The sequence below is a fragment of the Phascolarctos cinereus genome, unplaced genomic scaffold, assembly GCF_003287225.1.
Source record: "Phascolarctos cinereus isolate Bilbo 61053 unplaced genomic scaffold, phaCin_HiC Scaffold_1;HRSCAF=81, whole genome shotgun sequence".
NCBI lineage: Eukaryota > Metazoa > Chordata > Mammalia > Diprotodontia > Phascolarctidae > Phascolarctos > Phascolarctos cinereus.
In genome coordinates this window covers 36,031,922-36,058,349 of record NW_027555514.1, presented here as the reverse complement: position 1 = coordinate 36,058,349, position 26,428 = coordinate 36,031,922, and the positions used below count along the sequence as shown (strand labels likewise).

General features: G+C 37.2%; 1 protein-coding gene across 1 annotated transcript in view; it reads right to left on the bottom strand.

The window, feature by feature from the left end:
* The window catches only part of TBC1D5 (TBC1 domain family member 5), a 613,691-nt gene that overhangs the window by 506,261 nt on the left and 81,002 nt on the right, over window positions 1-26,428 (bottom strand). Inside the window, 1 exon segment of the mRNA XM_078151425.1 lies at window positions 15,489-15,580. The gene's annotated coding sequence lies outside the window, so the exon portion shown is untranslated.

The following is a 26,428-nucleotide window of genomic DNA, read 5'->3' as shown; positions in this document are numbered from 1 at the left end:
TTAGAGTAGTGTCCAAGCCCTATCTCAGAGGACTAAAGATAAAACATGCTACTCACCTCCAGGTGAAGAAGTCAGAGTCCAAAATGAGACAAATTTGTTTTGGACAAAGACAATGAAGAAATTTGTTTTAATTGACCATATATATTTGTAACAAATTATGTTTTTCTTTTGTATTCAATTGGAGAGTCAGGGAGGAGTTGAAGTGAAAAAGTAACAAGGCAGATTTTTACTAATTTCATGTACACACACACATAATTTTAAAAACTATAAAGATCACTAGTCAAAAATGACTGAGGAATCATTATTTCAGTTTACTCTTTTTAATGTGGGGAAGCCACACATTAGTTTCCAGACTTACTTAAAAATCCCTTAGTACTTACCTAAAAACCTTACCAGAGGCAAACCTGGATCTCTCTCCATAGACCATTAAAAACAGAGCTTTATTTCAGCATATGATCCTTAGAATGCAGACAATCTCATCCAACAGATACAACGGCACCATGTCATCAAAAGATAATCAAGAGCAGAATTAAGGCTAAGACAGGTCTGTCCGAGATCATGCACAAGAGAATTCAGTTTAATGAAACGCATGATCATAATACACTGGCACTTATAATAATACAGCAAGATCACTGAGCACAGCAAGCTTCAAAGCTGATCACTTTTTTCCAATAAACTATCACAAAATGAATGGTAAAAAATATGTACCAGATAAGAAATACTACATGCTAGTAGCATAACCTGACCTAATTGCATAAGATCTTTACAGAGATCCTTTCTTGAGGATAGCTGTTTTAAGTTGTTAATGACATCTGTCCACAGCTGTAGTGTTTTGTTTTATATAACTGTGGCCTCATTTTTTATTATAAGTAATGCATCATGATGCATATTTAAGATTTTCCAAATAAAGAGTCTTAGCATTCTATTTAAAAGTGACTAATATTGGAGTAGATCTGAGTCTAAGATTAAGTATTCCTCTGGAATCAAAACACAAAGACAGCAAATATTCTGCCCTTACAAATTTGTGTACACACACACACACACACACACACACACACACACACACACACCCAGGAGCCTAGAAATATACTGGCAAGGAAAGAGCTATTAGAACTATGGGCTCAAAAAATTCTACTTATTTAGATGACAAAATGAATATCTAAAAACATGAAATATAACCTTAAATTATTCACTTATTCTTTTCACAAAAGAAGAAACCGTCAATCTAATGCCAAAAGACTTCAAGCATATTTCTAAAGGTTTCAAGTAAATTGCCTTATTTATCAAAACTTTATTCTCCTTGTTTGTTCATTAAATACTGTAACATTGCATTAAGGTCAAACAGTGCCAACCAATTACTGTGGTTTAAAAAAAAGCTCTGAATTGCTTTAAAAACAGTACAAAATTCAGGCTATCCAAAGTACATGTCAACCACTTGCAAAACAGTCTTAAGGATTTCTATCTGCAAATAATCCTAATATAATTTATTATCAAAACTGCATGAAGCACTCTTCCTTCTTCTTTCCTAAATGTCAAATTAAAATTTCAAAAATATCTGCTTCTGCGTATTCACCAATGTTCTTATCTTAAGGTGCTTCTAAAGAAATGTAACATTAAATGACCTAGAAAAGAAATTGATGGGACAGATCTTTTTCCAAGTTGATCATTTCCAAATTTCAATATTTTCAAAGGGATATAAATTCATATTTTCAATTCTACTCATCCCCAAAAAGGATATTTTCAGGGTAAAGACAGATCATTAAGCAGGAGCCTCTTCACACACACAACTTTTAAGCATTTGTAACGTTTGGTGCCTGGGTCCTGCAAACTGGACAGAGCTTAACATTCCAATATTTGTCATGCATGCCTTCATTTTGGGATGCAAAATTGCAAAGGTAATGTCTTTTCTAAATAATCAACAGAAACAATAAGCAAAAGATTTTATTTAATTTTATTTCACAATTAACTTTGGTACCACGTAAGCTGTGACTGAATCCCTGATAAGATATAGGAAGTTTCTATTAGTAGTCTATTGTTTTTTCCTGTAACTAAAAATACTTTTATCTTGAAGTAGCAAGCTCACTTCTTTAAAATATTATTCCCTATTAGTTGAGGTGTGTCTTAAAATAGGTGAGAAAGAAGGAAAATGGGTATGGACTGAGAAATAAATAGCTCCACCTTTCTCAGATTCCTCATCACTACAGTATAATTCTAACCAGCAGCGGGAGATATAGAGGAAAGAAGTAAGACAAAGAAGAGGCTAGAGGCAAGAAAAGCTGTTATAATTATAGCTGGGAACACAGAATTTGTTAAAGGAAGTCTACTGTATAATTATATTTGAAAATTTAGCAAGATGCCCAGAGGCGGCTTGCAGCTGTCAGGAACTCTACTCCCGTTCATGAGGCGACCACTTAGAGCAAGGCAAGCCACTACCTAGAATTTATTAGAATTTATAACTAAAATAAATGGAAAGGTCTTCTGCTAAGATAAATACACTCCTATGATACATAAGTATATCCATTTCGACAAGGTATTTGACTCAGTTTTCAGCTCACACTCAGTCTCTCACCTCTCAGTGTCTCTATCTCAGTGTCCCTCAGTTTATCTCAGTCATTCTCCCCCTCCTTTCTTCCTTCCCTTCCATTTTCCCTGAGGGAAATCATCTATTCTCATGGTGATAAAACAATTGCCTTTAGGTGGCTGGTTGTCAATCCTATATGAAGCAGAGACCTCTTCTAAACTTTTTTGAATCATAGAATTTTAGCATTGGAAGGGACCCCAGAAATTATCAAAACAATTTTTTCTTTTTACAAATAAGAAAAATGAGGTCCAGAGACAAGAAACAATTTATTTATAGTCAGATTATGACAAAATCAGATCTAGAACCTAGGTCTCCTTACTCTTAATCACATCCACAAGTTACTGCCAAAGAAAAACACCATATTTAAGATTCCAAAGTATGTGGAGACTAAATTTTATAATTTTAGCACTGAACAACAAATTTTGCAAGCAACCAGGAAAAAGACCTTTCCTTATGAAAGAAGATCAATTCATACAGGCCAGATTGTTGAGGTTTAGGGGTGCTAGGACCCCAAAATCACAACACGTACATCCTGCCTGAAAGAATTCGACCCAAGCCTTCTTTCAGCCAAGGACAAGGTTTATTAGAACATCTGTCATCTTGGGCAGACTCTTAAGGAGTCTGAACATTAGTGAGCTATTGGCTAAATTGTAAGAACATGAGCACCTTCATGGAGACAAGCTGGACTTTATATACAGAAAGATTGTGGGAGGGATCTAGGAGCGGCCAAGTAGTTTGCAGGAACAGTGAGGCAATAGAATGCCAACGACCAGGACCAGGTGGCCAAGGGAGAATGGAGCCTAGCTAGGATTAAGGGTGGAAAGTTGCCTGGGGCCATAGGGAGGTAAGGCAATGGAGGGCCAGGCTAGGTTAAGGGGAATGGAAGCCGGAGATTGGGTGAAGCCACAAGGAAAGGCCAGTTGATGGGCTTACAGCCTCAGGCAAACGCCAGAGATTTGGCCAAGTGGAAAAGTCCAGGGTTTTTCCTTTTTGGGGTCTAGATCCCATCCTCCTCAAGATTACTCTACAGCTGAGAATTCTCAGGAAAGAATGGAATAGGATAGTCCAAAAAGCAAAGCAGCTTAAGTGTTGACTCAATAATTTGTACAAAGCTGAGTCTAATCATGCAAATACTCCAAATAAGACATACATGAAAGCTAAGAACAGCAATGAAATCAATTATCTCAAATTTACAGATTATAGTAGGTTGTTGTTTTCTTTTTTTTTTAAGAAGATAAAACAGAGAGTAAAAGGAAAAAAGGAAACCAAGGTGAAATCATCAATGGACGAAAAGGATCTAAAAAGCTAAATATTTAAACAAATCATGAAGCAGGAGAAGGTAAGTAAGAAAAGCTTTATTAATGGTTTTGTAGACTAAATTCTATGCTTCCCTAGAAGTGAATCAATATGTTTTAGGGAAATAAAACAGTAGGACATCATTTACTCAAGTGGGGAAAGCTAAGGCAAGAGAGAGAAGAGAATCTGAAATACACAGTGACATCATTTTTAAAATGAAGAAAAATGACTGGATATATCTTTCATTACATTTGGGGGATCAGAAATGGGAGATAAAGATCACAAAAGAATCAATCGTTTCTATTCTAAATCATTTCTATGACTAAAATTAAAAAGTTTTTACACAAAATGAAATGCAGCTAAAATAAGAGGGCAAACTTGTTAAATGAGAAAAATATTTGCATCTGATATCTAATAAGGAATGAACTAATTTTAAATGTTTTCATGTTATAATTTGTTTTCCTATATTTCTCAAAATGGTAGTATGGTTTATTGACAAGCTGGCCTCTAAGTCAGAAAGGCTTAGGTCAAGGTCCATCTCTGAAGTGAGCTGGGTGATGATCTTCTGGGAATCCAGTAATCTCTTAATGCCCCCCCCCCAAGTAAAAATGTGAATTTCAGAAAGGTGGTTGATCAACTTCAACAGAGAAGTGTTTTCAGCTGGAGTCCCCAGTACCAATGAAATGATATATCCTGACCCAAACAAGATGTTGTTACCTTGTAACTTGAGGATTCAGATGACGAATTATAAGGTGACAGGGATCCCCTTTAATAAAATAAATGGCCATTGACTGGGGAATGGCTAAATAAACCATGGTACAAGAATGTAATAGAATATTGTGCTTTAAAAAAAGATTATGAAGAATTCAGAGACACCTGAAAGACTTACATGAACTGATGCTCTGTGAAATAGCTAGGATACTTATGCCTGATGAATACAATGTACACAAAAAGAAAAAATAAAACAAAACTGAACAATGTTCAATTATAACTTGAAATAGACTGGTCAAGGAGAAGCCCATTATATCAAATACCACTTTAAGGCAACTTTAGGAGATAATGAGATTTAAGTAGGCTGGTCAACAAATACCAAAACTAATAGGGGCTCCTCCATCCTGGGCAAATGGACTGAACAACAGAATAATGATGTGCCTAGATTTCCTGGAAACTCTGAACTACCCTGCCCCCTGGCCTACAGAGTCCCTGAATACCTCACCTCCCCACCCCAAGGAAGGTTTTCCTCTATAAGAATCCCTAGATTCTCCTGGATAGCGGGCAACTGCCTTGGGGGTCCACCTCCCTTAAGGAGTTGTCCCTCCACTTCCCTCCTTAAGCTGGGCCCCAACCTCCTTTAAGGAGGAACCTGGTTGGTATGTGTATGGTATCAGGCATAAAAGCCTTTCAGCCTGAGCGAATTCTTTTAAGATGACCCTACCGCACATAACCAAGCACTTCATCATTATGGAGTGCCCCTGAACCTCAACATTTCTGGAACCACTGAGGAAGCTGCCTCCCTTGGGGGAAGAGCTGTCTCTCTTAAGTAGAGGCTGTCTCCCTTAAAAGAGCTGCCCTCCCCACTTAAGCTGGGGTCTGCCTTAAGCTGCTGTCACTTAAGGAAGAGCCTGCTTAGTATATTACCAGGAATAAATGCCTTTACTTTATTTGGAGACAGCCTCACCAAATTCTTTCAAGATGACCCTACCACCTTGTTATTTTGGGGTGTCCCTTAACCTCAACAATAACAACCATGCTTAGACCCTAAAATAAATGGGAAAACATGCTTTCCTCTTTTCTACTGTACAAATGGTAGGCCAAAGTACAGAAATTTGTCATACAATATCAGATTAAGTCAATGTGTCCTTTGATTCTACTGGCTTTTTTTCTTTCACTATTTAATACAAGTTTCACTTGACAGGGCAGGAGTAAGAAAACTAAACATCACATAAAACACACCAATAAAATAAATAAAATCATTCCAGATTCTACCTTGAGCACACACACACACACACACACACACACACACACACACCCCTTATATGTAAATAAACCCTAGGCCTAAATTTCAAATTTTTAAAAATCTGATTGAAACACAATTCAATTTCAATTATAACTTTAAATATATATATGTATATATATAATGCTTATACTTTTCACTGTTCAAAGTTTGAATTTATCTAAAAACAAACAAAACCCAAACTGTTAGAATATAATTCAATCCAACATTTATTAAGCAGCTATTTATTATGTATGAGGTACCTTGATAGGTGCTGACTAAACTATCTCAAGAAGATAAACTACCCAAGTTCAGATCAAAACAATACAACACACAATGTATGTGTTGGAGTACAATTAGTACAGACAAATTCAAGGAACCTAGTATCCCATTATCTTTATAGATGAGAAAAATAGATGAGAGTCTGTCAACAATGAAGACCATGAAAAACAGCTTCATCAAAATGACAAAAAACCGCAGTTTTAAAAACATGTGTCATGTTGACATTCAAAACGTTATACAAAAGAATATTTTTCTTCTTTTCCTGGTCCATTTAATTTCATGAGATCTTGATTATTCAGTAAAGAAATAAGGCTAATTCTAATTCTTCTTGAATTTTCACTTCAGAATACCACAGGATTAGAGGTTGTTCCTCACTGAAAAGTGAACACTCCTGAAAAAAAGCCTAATACTTTCTCCACTTGTTAAATCATAAAAGTCAGCTTTCAGTGTTTTCTGTATTGAACTTTTTCAAGTCCTAGACTATTTGCATAGACTAACTATACAAATACACACAAAGCTTAAAGTATTTTTACTTACATAACATAAGTAAGTCAACATATAATCAAACAACCCATCTCAGAAGATTCATACCATTTATTAGCAGAGTACGCATTTTGTAAGGTATTTTTTGGTGGGTAGGTAGCAGATATTTTTCTAATGTGATATGTATCTCATATGTAGATCTACTAAGCCTTTCAAAATATGGGAACAAAGAGTAAGCTATTTTAATTATCTTTCATCTATACATAATAAAAGATAAAAATAGTTCTAAAGGAAATTGCAAGGATTTTCCTTTATTTACAAAGAAGCCCACCAGTGATTATTTGTTTAAGACACATAGCTGTTTAGGCATAAATATAAACTTACAACACAGTAGTTTTCTAACTTAGCTATGTCAAGATATTTGCTTTTAAAAATTAGTTAACAGACCAAACACTTAACAGTTACTAGCTGTGTGACCCTGGGCAAGTCACTTAACCCCAACTGCCTAAAAACAAACAAAAACAAAAACAAAAAAAGGGCAGCTAGGTGGCAAGGTGGATAGAGCACCAGCCCTAGAGTCAGGAGGACCTGAGTTCAAATCCAGCCTCAGACCAAACACTTGACACTTACTTAGCTATGTGACCCTGGGCAAATCACTTAACCCCAATTGCCTAAAAACAAACAAAAACAAATAAAGATTAGTTAAGAGGCAAAGCTGAATTCTTTCTTAATAAAAAAAAAATTCATGACTATTATCCAAAGTGTTGATTTTTAGAACTTACTTATAATTCATAGTTTCTTCCAGGGTTGTTGTGAGTATCAAATGGTATGGACATACAAGCCCTATGCAAAAATGTACATAAAGCACCATCTATGTGCCAGTTATGTTAGAACTCATTTCCCTGCCCCAAAAATTCTCGCATCTTCCAAACTTCCCTATTTCTCTCAAAGGCACTGATCACCCAGCATTACAGCAACATCAGTGTCACCCTTAATTCCACATTCTTTCACCCCCATATATCCAATCAGCTGAACGCTGCCATTTCTACTTCTATAATCTCTATCTTCTGTTTGCCCTCCTCAGCACAGACAACTACTGTCACCTTGCATCTAGACCACTGCTTCCTAAATCATCTCACCCTGCTGCAATTTATACTACACATGGCTGCTAAAATGATTTTCTAAAACAATGGTCTGACCAGGTTACTCATCTGCTCAGTAAAGTCCAGGGGGCTCCTGCTTTACCATTTACACCTCTACATATGCTGGCCCCCAGCCTCCTTCTGAATTGCTTCTTGCTTCCTGTCCAGCCAAAGTCGGCTTGTTTTGGTTCTTCACACAAAGCCCCAAAGGTTCTCTGGAGTCTCTTTTTTATAGGTACTGGATAAACCTATATGGACAGACACAGATTATCTTGCTCCTTCAGGGCAAGGACTGCTTCACTTTTTGTTTTTATACCTATAGCCCACCACTAGTAGTAAATGTGGATTAACTATCACCGCAACCCCTGACTGTTCACTACTCAAAAAATGTTTCTTGACATTTTCACCTCTCCTTGTCTCAAAAATGGCAAATTTAAAGAACTTAAATCATAAAAATTCAAATTATGTTTAAAAAAATACTCTAATAAGAATGCTCCAAAGTTAAAAATGCTCTAATATTGGAGCATATTTAAATCCAGTTACTTCATGCACAGCCTAACAAAAGCCAGCCTCTTTCTTCATGGCACAAAGATTACATCACATCTTCACAAAGCCTTCCCTACATACCAGAGCACAAGTAATCCCTACACCCCTAAAGCTCACAAATTTTCCTACCACCTTTCCTACTGCCTTATCACATTCTCATTATAATTAATCTTTCCCCACACTCCCATAGATTGTATGCCTCTAGAAGTCAGGGTCAATCTTTAAGAAAAACAAAAACAACTACATTCTTAGTACCAAGAATACTGTCCTAAACAATGATAAGCAATGAATGTTTAATTCAATTTAAGAGAGTAAAAAACCAAAGATTTTTATTTTTATTTTTCCTTCATTTATTCATGGAGTATATTTTTTAGTTCAACAGAATTTGTTGTATGCCTGTTAGTAAAGCAATATCAAAAGTAGTTTTGTTGAGGTTTAGGGGTGCTAAGACCCCAAAATCACAACACGCGCATCCTGTCCAAAAGAATTCGACTCAAAACTTCTTTCAGCCAAAGACAAGGTTTATTAGAACATCCATCATATTGGACAGACTCTTAAGGAGTATGAATGGTAGGGAGCTACTGGCTTGATTTTAAGAATCTGAGCTTGCGGCTAGATTATAAGAATCTGAGCAGTAGCTAGATTTTAAGAATCTAAGCATCTTAATGGAGAGAAGATAGACCTTATTTATATACAGAAAGACCAAGGGAGAGATCTAGGCATGGCCAAGTAGTCTAAGAGGTAATAGAACTCCAGGGACCTGGACCACTTGGCCTAGGGAAAACTGAGCCTAGACAGGATTAAGGGCGGGAAGTGGCCTGGGACCATAGGGATGTAAAACAGTGGAGGGCCAGGCTAGGTTAAAGGGAACAGAGATTGGGAGATTGGGTGCAGCTACAAGGAAAGGCCAGTGGATGGGATTATAGCCTCAGGGGAATGCCAGAGATTTGACTATATGGGAAAGTCCAGGGTTTTTCCTTTTTAGAGTCTAGATCCCTTCCTCATGAGTTTCACCAGGCAATGGTGAACTGGTGGTTATAATAATTAAAAGAGGATTATTCTATCTTTATTTCAGATAAAATGAAAAGCTGTTTGAAATACAAATACAACTTTAAAAGTAGCCATCAATTTGATAGGATTATATTTGTTCTTCAAATCAAAATCCTCCATGTAGATTTATACTATATTAATATTTTATTCCTAAAACTCTTACTTGGCCTGCTAGATCTGTTTCACCCCTTTGAAAAAAATTCTGGTTTTCCAGCAGTTACCAATAAACAAGTATACTGGAAGATCCAAAAAAAGGAGGGACCCAAATGACAGAGCACACAACTCAATATATTTATTGCCAAACAAGAATTGAAAAAGAAAAACCATCCCAGGTTCCTTTTTAAGGACAGTTGGACAGCAATTTTAAAACTTCTCTCAAACTATTATGGTATTCATTCACCTCTGTTAATAAAGAAAAAATGTCCTTATGTCATATACTTTTATTATTGTGTATATCAAATCTATCTCTTCTCTAAAATTTCATTAACTGTGCTAATTGAGTCAAAAACCCTCCATTACAGAACATATTTAAAGAAATGTGGTTTTGTTTTATATACAGAAATATACACATAAATATGTAACAATATGAATTATAATCAAATTATTTCCAAATAAAAGTCCTTCTGGACTTCTAAAAACAAATAGATTTGTAGCTATATACATTTACATTAAAATAATCTTTAAAACCTATTGTCTCATACAGTTTTTTTAAAAGTCTCTCCTAATATTGTTTACAATACTAATTTTCTTAGTAAATCTCTTCTTCAAACATAACTTGCACACAAAGGTAAATTTCAGCCTAGTTCACACATAGAATTATTATAAATCGAAAATTAATGGAATCTATCTTAAGAAATTTTGTTACATTGTGTTTTTAAAATGTGGCACAGAAAGACAACTTAGAAGACATACTTTAAAATGTTCTCCTACTAAAATCACCAATGGAAGGATTTTAGTGCAGGCAGTTTCTAGTTTTACAATCAGAGAAGCCTAAACTCTCTTTTCCAAAATTCCCAAGTAGGCAGTTGGAAACAGGAAACTGGAGAAAGGCAAGAACAAGGGCTGCAGCTTGAGTCATCCACTCAAAAGGTGGCAGCTGAGGTCCTCACGTGTGACGACAAACCCAAACCACCAGGCCACATCTGTTTCTGATCAGGAACCTTTGGGTTTTCTCCTCTGAGTTCCATTACTCTGAAATCAGAGGCTCCCAAACTTACTTGGCCTACTGCTCCCTTTAAAAAAAAATTATTAAGCACCCCTCTGAAAATCTACTTTCTTTAATGTTTTTTCTTAATTTGCATCATTTCAAAAAAATATAAAATATTTTTAAATAATATCTTAAATTTAATAATTTATTGTAAACGTGTGGGTTTTTTCCTGCATTGAAATTTTGATGACACAATATTGTATTATGTAACCATATAGTATCATATTGTAAACAAGTCAGGACATGCACATATTCCTATTGATGCATCCTGGACTTCCTGACAACACATGACACACCTGCCAACGCTTGCTTATTAAGACCTGTCAGCAGACTTGACCACTGATTGGTTAAAATTTATATTAATTTCCAAATAAACACACAAAATACAAGCACATACAACTTTAACTCTGTTCTACAACAGATGAAACATGTAAGAACGGTTCTTCACAATTTTCTAATCTTCTCTTATTTCCTTACGCTCTCACCAGCGGCCCCCTTATTTTTATTTAGGGCCCCCAACTGCACCCATGGCTACTTCACCCTCTCACTCCCCCATCATTCCAGCGCGCCCCCCCCCGGGGGGCTATATGGAGTCCACTTTGGGAACCTATGCTCTGAAATTGTTTTTGGCCACAATCAGGTATCAAAAAGGCCAAATCTATATGACAATATAAATGTAATCTAAAACACAACACATACAACCAAGTTGTTAGAAAAACAAATGCTTTGTTTTGATAACATAATATTTGAATAAGTCAAGTCAGGTCAACAAATACTTTGTTAAGGCACAATGCTAATCACTGAGCACCCAAAGAAAAGCAAAAACCAGTTCTTACTCTCAAGGATCTCAGTCTAATGTGGAAGACAACATGTAATCAACTACATATACAATCAAAATATGGAGAAGACTGGAAATAATTTTAGAGGAAAGGCATTAGCTTTAAGGGGGAATAAAGGAAGAAGGTATGATTTTTAACGGGAGCCAGGATATGAAAAGGAAGAGCACTTCATACAGTGAATGACAGCCAGTGAAAATGCATTGTTTAGACTGGTGCAGACCAGCATTGCTGGATCAGAGAATACATGGAAGAAAGTATAAAAAGAGAAAAGGCAGGAGGGGGCCAGTTTATAAGGGCTTTAAAAAACTAAACACAAGATTTTATATTTGATCCTGGAGGTTATAGAGAGATTCCGGACTTGACTGAATGAGAGGTTGGGACAGATGGGGGTGGAGTGAGGGTGGTAATGAAAAGGTAGTGAAAGTGCAGGCCAGACCTGCATGTTAGGAAGATCAATTCAGCACATGAGTGGAGAATGTGAGGGACCAAGGAAAAACATCAGGAAGGGAGAGTAACCCAGAGGCTTGCGCAGCAATGTAGGTGTAGGACCAAGAAGGCAATAGCGTCCGAGAAAAGACGTTATCAAAGATATTAAAAAGATAGGACTGACAGGATTTAGCAATTGATCAGATACGTGGGACAAGAATGAAGAGTCAAGGATGACCCTAGCTTGTGAACTATGAATAGTTACTATGAAAATGGTGGTACTCTGAGCAGAAATAGGGAGGAAGTTCATAAGGGGGAGGGTTTAGGATGAAAGATAATGGGTTCAATTTTGAACTTAATATATCTAGGGAACATGCAGTTCAAGATGTCTAATAAGCATCTGGAGATGTAAGAGTTGAGGCCAGGAGAGAGGTTAGGGCTAGACACATCATCTGCACAAAGATTACTGATAATCGACTCTTTGGGAACTGACAAGTTCGCCAAGTCAAGACAGAGCCTTGGGGATATTCACAGTTAGTAGCAGTGACCTAGGTGAAGAATCAACAAGGGTGAATGGAGAAGGAATAAGGAAAACCAGGAGAGTACAATATAATGGAGGTGGGGGGGGGAGACATAATGAGAAAAGGGTGCTCTACAGTGGCAAGGACTAAAGAAGGGTTAAGAATAATGAGAACTGATATAAAGCCATTTGATTTGGAAACTGTAGCAGTCACTGATAACTCTGAACATTTGTTTCATTTGAACAATGAAGTCAGAAGCCAGAAAGCTGAGAGTTAAAAAGAGAGTTAAAGAAAAGGAAATAGAGGCACAGATTGTGGATGGCCTTCTCCAGAAGCTTAGTCACAATGGGAGGAGAAACAGAGCAGGGATAGAGCAAGGGACGGGCTATTCTTAGGACAGGAAGACACAGGCATGTTTGTAAGGAGTTTATAAGTAGCCAGTAGAAAGGGTGAAACTACAGACTTGTAAGGTGGCGACAATGATAGGGAGGCCACAAAAGATGTGATGGAACAAAAAGTTACTATTAAATAAAATCCAAAGTAGAAACAATATCTAGAACAAACCAGAACTCTCTCTCCACATATTTCCCTCACTGTATACCATTCCAACAGTCATCCCATCCCTGTTACAGCCTTAGGAATCAGAAGAGTCGCTCTGTCCCTTTCTTCTACTGGTTTTTTTTTCCTCATAAAACCTGCCTCTTCTCTCAGAATCAGAAGGTGGTTTTGTGTTCACTTTTCAGCCTTGACTCATCTGACTCCTCACTACTTGTTGGGTGCCCCCACATTTTAGAGGGTGGGTTTGTTCTCTTGGGGTTTTTTAGAGGCTAAACAGGGTCCTAGGTTTTGTGCTCTCCATCCCTCAGGCTTTTAATAAGCTACCAGGTTAGATCTTTGCAATTCCTACAAATGTAAGTAAAATGAAAGAGCAGCAGATCTTCACTAATTTTAAGAATACAGTCAGTCAAGGCAGCTAGGTGGCGCAGTAGATAGAGTTCTGACCTTGGAGTCAGGAGGACCTGAGCGAGTTCAAATCCTACCTCAGACACTTGACACTGACTAGCTGTGTAACCCTGGGCAAGTCACTTAACCCCGACTGCCTCACCCAAAAAAGGGAAAAAAAAAGGAATACAGTCAGTGAAATGAGAAAATTGCCAAGAGAAGATTTTGCAGGAATGCCAATAAAACATGAGAGAAAGAAAGCAGAGGGAGCAGAAGGAGAAGGATGGAAAAAACACTATTATATAAATACGATTTTTCAGATAAAGGCATAACAAACCCTAACAGACATAAGCATATCGGGATTTGTAGAGAAGCTAAGCCTAATCTGAAAGCAAAAGAGGTAATTTATCAACATGTGTCCTAACCATGGAACTCAAGGTTTGCATACAAAGGCCCTTCTGTGAACATTTGTGTGAGTGATCTGCTGAGGCTCTTTTGGGTCGACAGAAACGAAGAGCATCTTGCTCTTCTAAACTCCATCCTGCCCTATTTGGACACAGGCATATAAGGTCAGAGTACTAGTTATCTCACAACCTCTGTGAAAAATGTTAACATTTATTCAAACATTTTACCTATTTTCCCTAAGGTTTCCCTAAGCCAGGGAAAGTTTCCAGTCCTGAGGATAAAAAGCAATTCTTTCAAAAGTAGGTTATTTGACTTTTAAGAAGCTAATGGAAATTTAACAAATTTAGGTTAGTATGTTGTTCTTTTATATAATTTATTTCTATGGTCCATGAAACAAAGAATAATTTCCAAAAATCTGTATTACAAGTAAAAATCCAAGACGCAGAATTAGAAGTCTTGATAAAAAATAATAAACTATAGATTTTATTAAGTTTACAAAAATAAAAATATTTAAAAATGATCTGTTTCTTTGATATTCTCATTTTATATATAAATTGCAATCTTCAAATTACCAATTTTATTAAATCTATTTGTAATTCAATCAAAACTCTAAGTGACCAGTTAAGAAACAAATAAATAATTGATTGAATATAGTACTGTTTTGTTGCATAAACTGTTGACAATACATTTCTCAATAAAGAAAAATTGAATTATAGCCCAAGGGTAGTTTAATTTGGTACAAATTTTGAATAATGTCAAATGTACTTCCAAAACAGATGCTTAGAGACTCTATAAGGACACTAGGCTCAATCAGAAGCCAGATTAAAGTTCCATCTGGAAACTAATAAGAAATTCACAGTTCCATTACAATTACCAAAGTTACCAATATAATGTATAACAGGAGTACAGCACAGAACTTCTTAGAAAAGTCAACAGGCCTGCCCATCCCTCAAAATAGACAATCGATTTATAAAAGAATCATCTTCTGGAAAAACAATCTATAAATATTCAAATTCTTATGTTCATTATAAGAAAACTTAAGTTTACATAATTATTTGAATTTTCCATACTTGATTTTTTCCTAGATATTCAAATAATATTTTGCTTGCTAATACTTTGTAACAAGGATAGCATGTCACAGGATTAAAAAAAAGAAATTTCCTCCCAAACTCTCACCCATTCTACTGCTGATAAAAGCAATACCTGGTTACCTCACTCCTCTCACTTTATTGAAACCCAGTTTCACATCTTATGACATGAATCTCTTAAATTCTGTGACTAGAAATTACCAGTGAATCAAAAAAATTCAGAGGTGGAAAAGTCCTTCAAGGTTGTCTACTTCAACTTCTGGGCAAAGCCTTGTCCAAATGAGGAAGCTCATCCTAGGCTGGATGGGCTGCTCTGGGAATATACAGCAATCTGATTGTACAGCTGGGATGAGGACCTGCACCCAGGGCCTCCAGCTTACTATTCTTTCTATTATAGAAAGTGGCTTCAGAGCCATAAATACAAATCAAGGTTCCCAAAGATAACAAACGAAAACTAAACAGAAAACATAGTTAAGAACATAAAAATTAACATTATTAATGTTTGCACAGTATTCATATATGGTAAGTATGTGTGAACCTTGCCTCTGCTATTGATTACCTGTGTGAATTTTGGAAAGTCAGTTAACCTATAAGAATGAATCAAGGAAATGCTCCACACAGCATCTTAAATACTGAGTAATAAATATCAGACATGGAACAAATTTAAAATAAAGAGTTACATCTTACCAGAGAAGAAGGAGTAAACTGCTCACTTTTAGAAGAAAAGTAAATTCTTCAGGCCAACAGAACATCAGTTTTCCAGGAAATTCTGCGATACACTAGCAAAAGAACAAATTTCCAAAATGAAAAACAATTTTTCCTTGCTAGTAAATCACGAACATTTAACATTCTATTTATAAATTAACAGTAAATGTTAACACAAAAATTTTAAGTACTTTCTTGTGACAGTTCCATTACACCTGAGAAAGAAGTCTTCGAAGATTAAGGACAAATTCAATCCAACTCAGCTTGCCTACCATATCCACAGTATTTTAGTGCTGGGTCCCAGGGATACAAAGATAGAATAAATCACAGGCCCTTGCCCTTAAAGGGCTTATATCTGGGTTGAGGTGGGGTTAAGAAGGAGAAGAGTGCTAAAAATAAGTACACAGATAATGATATATAACCAGCCATCTGTACACTAACAGAAGGAGGGATGGAATGACAACAGGGAGGAAGTGAGGGAAGGAGGGAAGGAGGAAGGGAGGGAAGGAGGAAGGGAGGGGAGGAAGAAGGGAGGGGAGGAAGGAAGGTGGGAAGAAGGGGGAGGGAGGGAGGGACGAAGGGAGGGAGGGAGGAAAGAAGGAAGGAAGGAAGGGAGGGAGGGAGGGAGGGAGGGAGGAGGGAGGGAGGGAGGGAGGAAGGAAGGAAGGAAGGAAGGAAGGAAGGAAGGAAGGAAGGAGGAAGGAAGGAAGGAAGGAAGGAAGGAAGGAAGGAAGGAAGGAAGGAAGGAAGGAAGGAAGGAAGGAAGGAAGGAAGGAAAGAGAAGAGGGAGGAAAGGCTCTTAAAAAGTGAGAGGCATCATGGCACAGTGAACAGAGGATCCTTCCCAAAGGTTCATAAGGGATTGAGTTTCCACCCTAGATTTCCCTAGACAGAAGAGATCAAAGGATCTGGGCCCACACCCCATTCTCTCCCATCTGAATCCAGAAATAGATCAAAATAAAAATAAGAAAGATGATGCACTGAAACAACCTCAGACCACTCAGAAACAACCAGTAAAAGAACAGCTGAGTCTCAATGACCAGATCTAATAATGCATTGTCACTAATTAGTTCACTGGGTGGAAGGAAGAGATATTCTAATTAATTGTACAGTCAATTCAATAAGTGAAGCAGTCACTAAGCACTTGTTTAGTGTGCATGACATGCCAGGCACTATGCTCAGTGCTAGGAATTCTAGGAAAGGTTAAAAACAACCCTTGTCCTCAAGGAGCTTGCAATCTAATAGAGAAACAATATATAAACAAATATATATGAAGCAAGCTATATACAGGATAAACAGGATATAATTTTTAAAAGGACAGGAACTAGAATTTATAAAAGCGTTAGGAAAGGCTTCCTGCAGAAGGCAGAGTTTTAGATGGGCCTTAAAGGAAGCCAGTGAAACCAGCAGGCAGAGCACAGGAGGGGGAAAGCCTGAGAAAATGCTCAGAGCCAAAAGCTGGAACAGCCAGAAGGCCAGTGTGACAGGATTGAAGAATATGTATTGGGGAGTTAAGGTACAAAGAGACTGGAAAGGTTAGGGGGTTAGGGGGGTTAGGCTTTGAATGCCAAACAGAGCAATTTGTATTTGATCCTAGGGGCCATTGGGAGCCACTGGGGTTTACAGGGAATGGAAGGAATGACTGACCTGTGCTTTCAGAAACTTACTTAAAACCAGTATACATAAAGTACTTACTATGGATCAGACACTGTGCTACAAACTGGAGGTGATAATAATAGATAGCGTTTATATAGCACTTGAAGGTTTGCAAATCACTTATGGATTACCTCATTTGATCCTCACAAAAACCTTGGGAGATAGGTGCTATGATCATCCCCATGATTTCTTACTCTCTGGACTACTTTTCTGTTCCTGCCAAAATCCTCTAGTTGCACTGGCAGCGACTCTCTGCCTACAGGGTCCTCTTCTGATTGGGGAGGTCCTGCCCAGAACCACCTTTGGAGGAAGTAGCCATGCTCACCTCTAATCCGCTCAGCTTCCGACTCTCCGTTTACTTTTCTATCTTACCCCCCTCACTCCTCCATGCAGGTATCATCTCCCTTAGCTGCCTTTTATGTGTGGTCTTCCCCCACTGAAATGTAAGCACCTTGAGGTCAGGCACTGTCTTTCTGTATGACAGTATTTGTCTTGACTGTGCTTCGCAGTGTCTGGCACAAAGCAACCACTTTAAAAAGCCTTTATTAATTTAAAATAATTCTACAGATCATGAAAGTGAGGCTCTGAGAGGTTAAGTGATTTGCTCAGGGTCACACAACTAGTCCGAGGCAGCAATTACACTCAAGTCTTCTTGACTCCAACACTCTATCCACTGTGACAAACAGACATCCCAAGTACAGGCAAGTTTAAATTATGATGAAGAAGACAGCAAACACAGGGAGGAATGCCACTAGGTAAACAGGAATTTTGATGGGATCCTAAAGCAATAGGACACTAATGGATTTTATGGGTCATGTGAGCAACAAGATGGAGGACTAGACATCTTCTCTGATCCCTACGACTACTCAGACAAGTCCAAAACAGAAATTATACATCCAAAGTAAAGTCATTTCAGCTGTCTCCAGGGTCTAGGGCACCCAGAAGCCAAAAGAAGGTCAGAAACAAATCAAAACCCAAGAACTGACACTTCTTGACCCTGAGCTCAGCACCCCTCCTCCACCTTCCATGCTGCTAGCAGATTAGAGGACACAACACAGGGTTCCAACAAAACCCACCCATACACGCTGGCTTCCCCTCCCTCAAGACCCTAGCTCCAGACTGGAAGTTTGGGCTCCAGCCCTTCCAGAGTTAGAACCCGCTGTGGCCTGCAACCCAGAAACTGCTTGGTTGGTTACTGTCTTTCATTCTTGGAAGAAGACCTAAAGACATCACTATGTTGGGGTCAGGAAACAGTGAGTCTGACTGTGGTTGATGAGACCAATATGAGCTCAGAAGGCTCTCCCCCAGGTTGGGCACAAATAGTCAACAGGAAGACGTGGAGTGGAGAAGCCTCTATATTTGCACATCTCACATTTTTTTTTAAGCTACTGAAATTCTGCTTTGCTCATAGAGCACAATGCCTTTTTTTATTAATTTATTTTAATTTATCAACAATCACTTCCATAAACTTCTGAGTTTTAAATTTTTCTCCCCCTCCCTCCCTGCCTCCATCCCCAAGATGGCAAGCAATCTGATATGGAATGCCTTCTTTGACACAAGCACACCATGCTGGGCAGTCCTTTGCCAGCATCTCCTATGTCACATAATCAATTCCAAAGGTCTTCAGAGAGAGCTTGAGAATGTCCTTGTATCACTTCTGACCACCATGTGAGCACCTGCTTTGTGTGTGATCTCTGTAAAATAGTCTTATAGGCAAAGGTACTTTGGCATTCAAACAATGTGGAGTTATGCTCTCTGCAGTACAGTTTGAATGTTTGGCAGTTTAGTTTGAGAAAAGACCTCAATGTCCAGTATTTTATCTTGCCACGTGATCTTCAGAATCTTCCTAAAACAATTCAAATGCAGGCATTTCTGTTTCCGGGCATGGCACTGCTATACTATCTAGGTTTCCCAGTCATGCAACAATGAGGTCAGCACAACACTCCGTAGACCTTCATTTTGGGAAGCAGTCTAATACCTCTTCTCTCCCACACTTTCTTTCAAAGAGACTCCCAAACACTGACCTAGCTCTGGCAATGTGTACATCAACCCTCTTCTTCTATGTGGACATCCCTGAAAAGTATACAGTCGAGGTAAGTGAATTTATCCACAGTATTCAAAATTTCTCTGTTTGCTGTAACTGACTATTCTATATGTGGATGGTGTAGTGCTGGCTACTAAAGAACCTGTGTTCTCTTGGTGTTGTTAGGCCAAAATTAGCACAAGCAGCAGAAAATTGAGTCACACTTTGTTGCATCTCAGATTCAGAGGCTGCACTGAGTGCACAATCATCTGCAAACAAAAAAATCATGCACCAACTCTCCCTCTACTTTAGTCTTGGCTTATAGCCTTTTCAAGTTAAATACCATCAGTGTGGTAGCTGACTTGGTTAAAGGAGTCTGACAACTTTGCTGAAAATACCATGCTAACAAGCATGGGAGCAAGCAAGCATACAGCCTTGCTTCACTCCACTGGTGACTAGGAAAGCATGAGGGCATCATCCATTATCAAGAACTCAGGCATGTAGCCATCATGAAATTGATGTACAATTAATGAACTTCTGAACTTCTTTAGGCAACAAAATGTTGAGAAAATTTTTCACAAACCCTCACAACTGACAGTATCAAAGGCCTTGAAGTACCAGAAAGTTCTAAATCTCAGAAGTACCAGAGCTACAAAGATCTGAATTCTGGGTGCCAGGTCAAAGAACTGAGGAAGAGAGGGAGTGGGATAAGTCAACTGGGACAGGACACCGTAAGTAAGGAAGCCTGTGCAGTATACCACCAACCCTGAGAGAGAAAGAGTGTAGCATTCGGCTTAGATAGTTTTGAGTTTTGACCACCCAAAAGTCAGCTGGGGCAAAGATCTATGCTGGTGAACAGTGAATTGTCCAGTGTGGGAAGAGGCTCAGACACTTTGAGATCCAGCCTTCAAGGAAACCACAATCAGAATGGAGGATGTCAGAAGTAAGAGATAAGGTGAACGGGGGGGGGGGGGCGGGAAGAACAACTGAAATTACTGAAGATTTCAGGAAGAAAATTCAAAGATCTTAAACACAGACAAATAAAGAGGGAAAAATAATAACAACAGAAGGAAATATGGCCCTCCATATCTAGTAAATGAGTCGGGCATCTGTAAATAAATACATAATAAATATAATAAATAATAATACATAACAATAAATACATAATAAATGCAATAAAGGAAATGATCCAAAACTTGATGAGACAGAGGACCCTGTGGAAAGTAAGAACGTGGAACCACAATATGCTGTGGTTTAAAAGAGAAATTAGAAATTAGGAGCAGAATTTGTATCCTGAAAAGCAAAAATAATAAGAACAGAAAAATTAAAATTTGCAATGGCAAGCCAAACCAAGGAAACAAAAAAGTGAATAACAGACTGGGAATGCAAATACATAGATGTGAAAGATGATTTAGACGAAGAAAAGTAAAAAATATTTAAAGAAAATATGCTCCCTATGCAAGCAAAACATAGGGCTCTCAAAGACAGGACATATAGAGACAACCTGAAACAGGTCTGCCAGAAGAACATACTAGGAAACCAATGGAACTGATTATTAGGTAAGTGACACGGTCAGATCTGTGTTTAAGGAAAACGACTTTGGCAGCGGTGTACAGGATCCACTGGAGGGGGTAAGAATTGAGGTAAAGAGACCAATTAGGAGGCTCTCACAATCATCTAAAAGAGCTGAGTATGGTAGAGATGTTGTGTGCAAGAGATGCTGTGAAGGTGGAAATGGCAAGATGTATGAATTGATTGGCTACGTAGAGTGGAGGGAAAGTGAGGAGTCAAGGACAATGCAAGGGTGATGAATCTATGAGACTAGAGGGATGGTGGTGCCTTTTGCAAAGGTCAAATCTTTCATAGAAAGAGAAATGAAGAGTAGATGATGAATAGAAATGATGAGGAGGCAGCTGCAGCTCCAGATATTAGAAGTAGTGATGGAGACAACAGGCTGATACCACTGTGACAGCTAAAAGAGAACTGGTGATGAAGAAAGCAAAAAATGCATATCTGCATTTTATAGGAAAAGGGACAACCAGTCAACCAACTATAACTCAATTTCTGTAGCACTAAACACATCAGGGGGCTCTCCTGGGAGCATTCCAACAAATCCATTTTCAGGAGGGAAGATATATATACTATGGAACAGCATCATGGTAAGCTTGGTCATCCTGTGCTATATCTCAGAACAATACAAAAAACGTAAGAATCCAAGGAAACATAGACAGTAGAACATATTACAAAGATTTTTTTTACCAAAATCTGCACCATGATGGTATGTGCATGTTGCTGGACTCTTGAATACAATGCCAATTATCTATAAGTATGTCCTATAAAACTGGAAATGTTTTAAATGAGAGCAACGCACTATATCTCTACCATCCAAAGATCAATCTAATTAAGTTACCGAGAGATGAATTCTTTGACCACCAGAACTATCTAAAATCATCTAAGTTGTAACATGTTTGGGAAATTAACTACCAAATATTGTTTTAAAAAATTTACGTAGTTCTTTGCTCATGATTTTGCACTGAGGGAGATGAACTACATATTACCATCAGTTCAGAGATAAAAATTGAGGTTCTGAAGTACCACAATAATTTTATACAGATATGGAAATTGAGCTTCTGAGAGGTAAAATAATTCGGCAAAACCCTAACTGCCACAATGCATTTTTTCTAATTACAAGTTCCAAACAACAAATTTACAGACTATTTAAGTTGGGGGATGCCAACATTTTGGAACATAACAAACAAGCTGTGCTCTAAAACTTTGCTTAGAACTTGAAGCACTTTCTCCCATGGAAATCACCTTCAAAACTAGGATTAGGTTCCTAGGTAAAGAGAACTGGACTCCTTTGGACTAGGAAACTCAAGGCCTGTATTGTCACTTGTTGGCAATGTAACCTTGGATAAGTCATTTATCTAACTTATCTGAATTCAGTTTCTTCATGTGAAAAAAGTGGTCACCAGCAATTATTCTATCCACTTCGAGAGTTTGCTGTAAGAATTGTATTTGCTTCCTGCTGATACCATGAACAAATCATTGAACCTTTGTGACTCAAGTTCCTCATCAGAAAAAAATAAAATTCTACTCCAAAGCATTTATATCTGCTCTAAGTCTTTTAATTTGATGGGGGATGGAGGAGGGAGAAAGGAAGGACAAGGGAAGAGAAAAAGGGAGAAAAAAGGATCAGGAAGGGAGAAAAATGGAAAAGCAGAAGAGGAAAGGTAAGAAAGAGAAGGGGGAAGAAAAGAGAAAGCAAGAGACAGGAATATGAAAAGAAGAAAGAGAGGGAAAATCCAAGGTATAACTATAAAATAATGAAATTGCTTTTCACTTGTGAACTGTAAGAATAAGTCTTAGTATTTTGCATTGACATTCTAATATGCCTATTGAATCTGTGACATAGGACATGAAAAACATTATTAATAAATGTACATCTAAAATGTTGTAATCCTTAGTTTAGCTTCACAATCCACACATCAAATTCTTCCTCATGCAGAAATTAACTTGGTTGTTATTTTTTAACTGAAAATCCCTCATTAAGAACAAATTAATGGGGCAGCTAGGTGGTGCGATGGAAAGAGCACTGGCCCTAAAGTCAGGAGGACCCGAGTTCAAATCCAGTCTTAGACCAAACACCTGACACTTACAGCCGTGTGACCCTGGGCAAGTCACTTAACCCCAACTGCCTTAAAAAAGAAAAAAAAAGAACAAATTAATAAATAATTAAATATAAAAACAAAAGTTACATAAATGAAAAGTTCCTCTATATCAATAAACATCTTCATCAAGTAAAATGTACTTAACAACTTATACTAAAATATCATAGCTCTATTAATTGTGCTATTTACAAGAGGAAAATGGAGACCAAAAGTTTGAGAACACTAACTTCTACCACTTTTACTTCAGTATAATCACTCATTAAGGGGTCATGTGAGAGAAGCTCAAATTTAAAGCTTGCCTTTTATGAAGTATTTACTAAGTCTCTAATTTAGACCTAGAAGTACATTATGTAACTAGAACAATTATTCATTTTTAAAACAATATTCCAAGTCCAGTTTAAAGTACTTATCCATATATATATGTGTGTGTGTGTGTGTGTGTGTGTGTGTGTGTGTGTGTGTGTATGTGAATATGTGTGTGCGTATGTATGTATGTATGTATGTATGTATGTATGTATGCATGTATGTATATTTCCTGTTTTCCCCACTAGAATACAAGCTCTTTATGTATAAGAATTGTTTAATTAAGTCTGTGGGTATTTCCAAAGTCTAACACATAGTAGATACTTAATAGATACCTGTAGCTGAGACTTAGAAATCTTTTTTTAAACAATAAATTTGAATCTACAGACTTACATTACTCCACTCTATATACTGCAATTCCAGTGGGAAAAGTAATCAGCTACAGCTTGAAGATAGTAGAAAGAATCTAACTGCTTCCTAGACAAGTCCATACACTATACCACTTAAGCCTTTCCCCCATGTTAAGTATTCCCTACCCAACAATGAGTCAAAGAGGCATATTCCTGAGGGAGATGTTTAATTGGGACAGGGATTGGGGGTAGAATGGTTTTGGGGAGAGGGTAGTTATAGCGGTAGATAGAACAGTTGGCCTTTTGCAGTTACCATAATAATCTTAAGATGAAGAAATAAAAGTTTTAAGACATGCACTTACAAAACAAAAAAAATCTTATCATGTTTCATGATTTGCTTTGATGCTCTGTTGATATATATGTATGTGTACATATGTATGAATGTGTATATGTGTGTGTGTGCATTACACACACACACATATAATATATATATATATATATATATATATATATATATATATAAATTTTCCTCCAATAATGAAAAATGCAATGTTTCCATTCCTTCTAATGTGATGGAATTCTCATCTTTGTGTGTGTTACCCATGCCTCTCACCAAGAAGCAATTCAATGAAGAACAAATGCCTGTGTTTAAAGCAACAAAAGATGTAGCGATTTATTCTGATTTCCCTAATGATTTTCCCCTACTGCCAATATATTAATTCTTTCACAATTTAAGACAATGATTCAACTTAGCAAAACCCTTACTACTGGGAAACAATATTACCTTTCTAATTGTCCTTTATGAAAGAAGAAACACACCATTTTGAAATTTACTCTTCCTTTGAGTTAGCTGAAACCCTTCTTAAAGATTATTTGTGAGGTATGTGTTCCTAAACTGTTTCTAAGGTAAAAATTACCTTCCCTTTAATACTGACCAATACTATACAGAATACTCTCAATGGGGTCTGGCAAGTTCCTTGATACACTAGAAGTATTATTGCCTATTGCTTTGTATTCTCTCCATCTGCTAATCTGGTTTCTTGCTTGCCTTTTTTACTGCAGCTGTGCACCGGGTTAACTGTTTCAATGGTTTTCCTACAATAACCCACAAATTTTTTCCTGATCAGTGTGCTGTATGATTGGTTCTTTGTTCCTAAGATAATTATTTTACATTTGTCTACACTGAACTGCATTTGCCATCTGCTGGCCCAATCACCTAAACAATCCCAATCCTTTTGAATCTGATTGCATTGTTCCTTATTATTTCCTCTGCCTCCAATTTTAGGATCATCTGCAAACTTGAAGATCTTTTCTTCAAAGCTTTGTCCACGTTTCATTTTAACATAATGTTTAAAAGTGACCCCTTAAGCTCGACAGCTGAAATCCCTTCCGAAACCAAAAGGTGTTTCCATAAAAGCCAATGCAAAGATGCCACTAAATAAACAGGTAGAAGAATCATTAGAAATGAAGCTCTCACTAATACTTGTGTTTCATCTCACAGCCAGTTTTTCATTCCAAAACTATATTTGTAAATGAATTTTCTACATTTTAAATTTATCTTTTCAGGATGTTAATACTTCAAAAGAATATCAATTTTTTTTCCTATTTGGAAGTATATGGTATAATTTCAAACTATTCCTAAACATACATTTTAAAGTTTTTCAGTTCTCTATAGGTCTCATAATTGTTATCTTTAAGAGAATGGAAACTGAAATCTGATGCTTTGAAATGTCTGCCAATTTCTCAAATCCAGTCAACTTTAACAAGATTCTGAGATTTTTTTTACTATCCTTGATCACTTTTTATCAATTCAATTTAGTTGTACCTATATTAACATTAATGCTAAAAAAAAAATAGTCTGGTCCCTAACATAAGCCAGCAATTAGCTAATATTCAACCCCCCAAAAAAAAAACCACAAGAAAAGGCCTTTTCAAGGGTCAGTCTAAATTTTGCAAGTCACTCAGAAAAAAATAAAATAATAAATACTAAATATAATAGCATTGGAAACAGGTGACTTTTAAAATATTTTAATTGACTTGATACAATCGCGATTAATCAGCACCTTGGGTTACTTTTAATAATCAGTTAATGTTCATACAGCCCACTGATGAACATTATATTTAAGAAATACACTTAAATGTGTTACTTGTGTACGTATGTGTATATATACACATATAGAGATAGACAGAGAATTGCTGTATGTATATATGTGTATATATACATAAACAGTACATATAATAATTGGCACCTCTCTATGACGGTAAGTTGCTAAGCAGATGCTAATCTGTACTGGCAAGAAAGAGCAGAGTGGGCTTCAATTTTTTTTCTGCTCCTAAGTACAATGTTTATTGTGACTAGGAATCTTTGCACACAGAGTTGGGAGACAGAGGAAGAAGCATGTAACTACAAGTTCTATGAAATTCACGGCAGGCTCACACATGTACAAATAATTGTCCATCAAAGTTCCATATGGTTCCTAGCACACCTGTAGAAATCAAAGGGAGAAACATTAACATAAAGAGGTGCTTCATCAGGAGTTCCTAATATCAACAAAATCATAGGTCTGGTACAAATGATAAATGGCTGACACTTGTATAGTGCTTCATGGTTTACAAAGCACCACATGTACGTTACATCACATGATCTTCCCAACAACCTCATAAGGTCGGGAGGCAGGCATCAGCATCCCCATTTTGCAAATGAGGAAGCCAAGGGTCAGATAACTGCCTATCCAAAGAAAGTATGAGGCAGGACTCAAAACCACGCATCTCCTGCCTAAATTTATCTTGGCACAAAGAACGTATACACTTACACTTACACACACACACACACACACACACACACACACACACACACACACACACACACAATGTATATTTTTGTGTTTGCTCTATTTATCTGTTAATATCTTGGGGGCT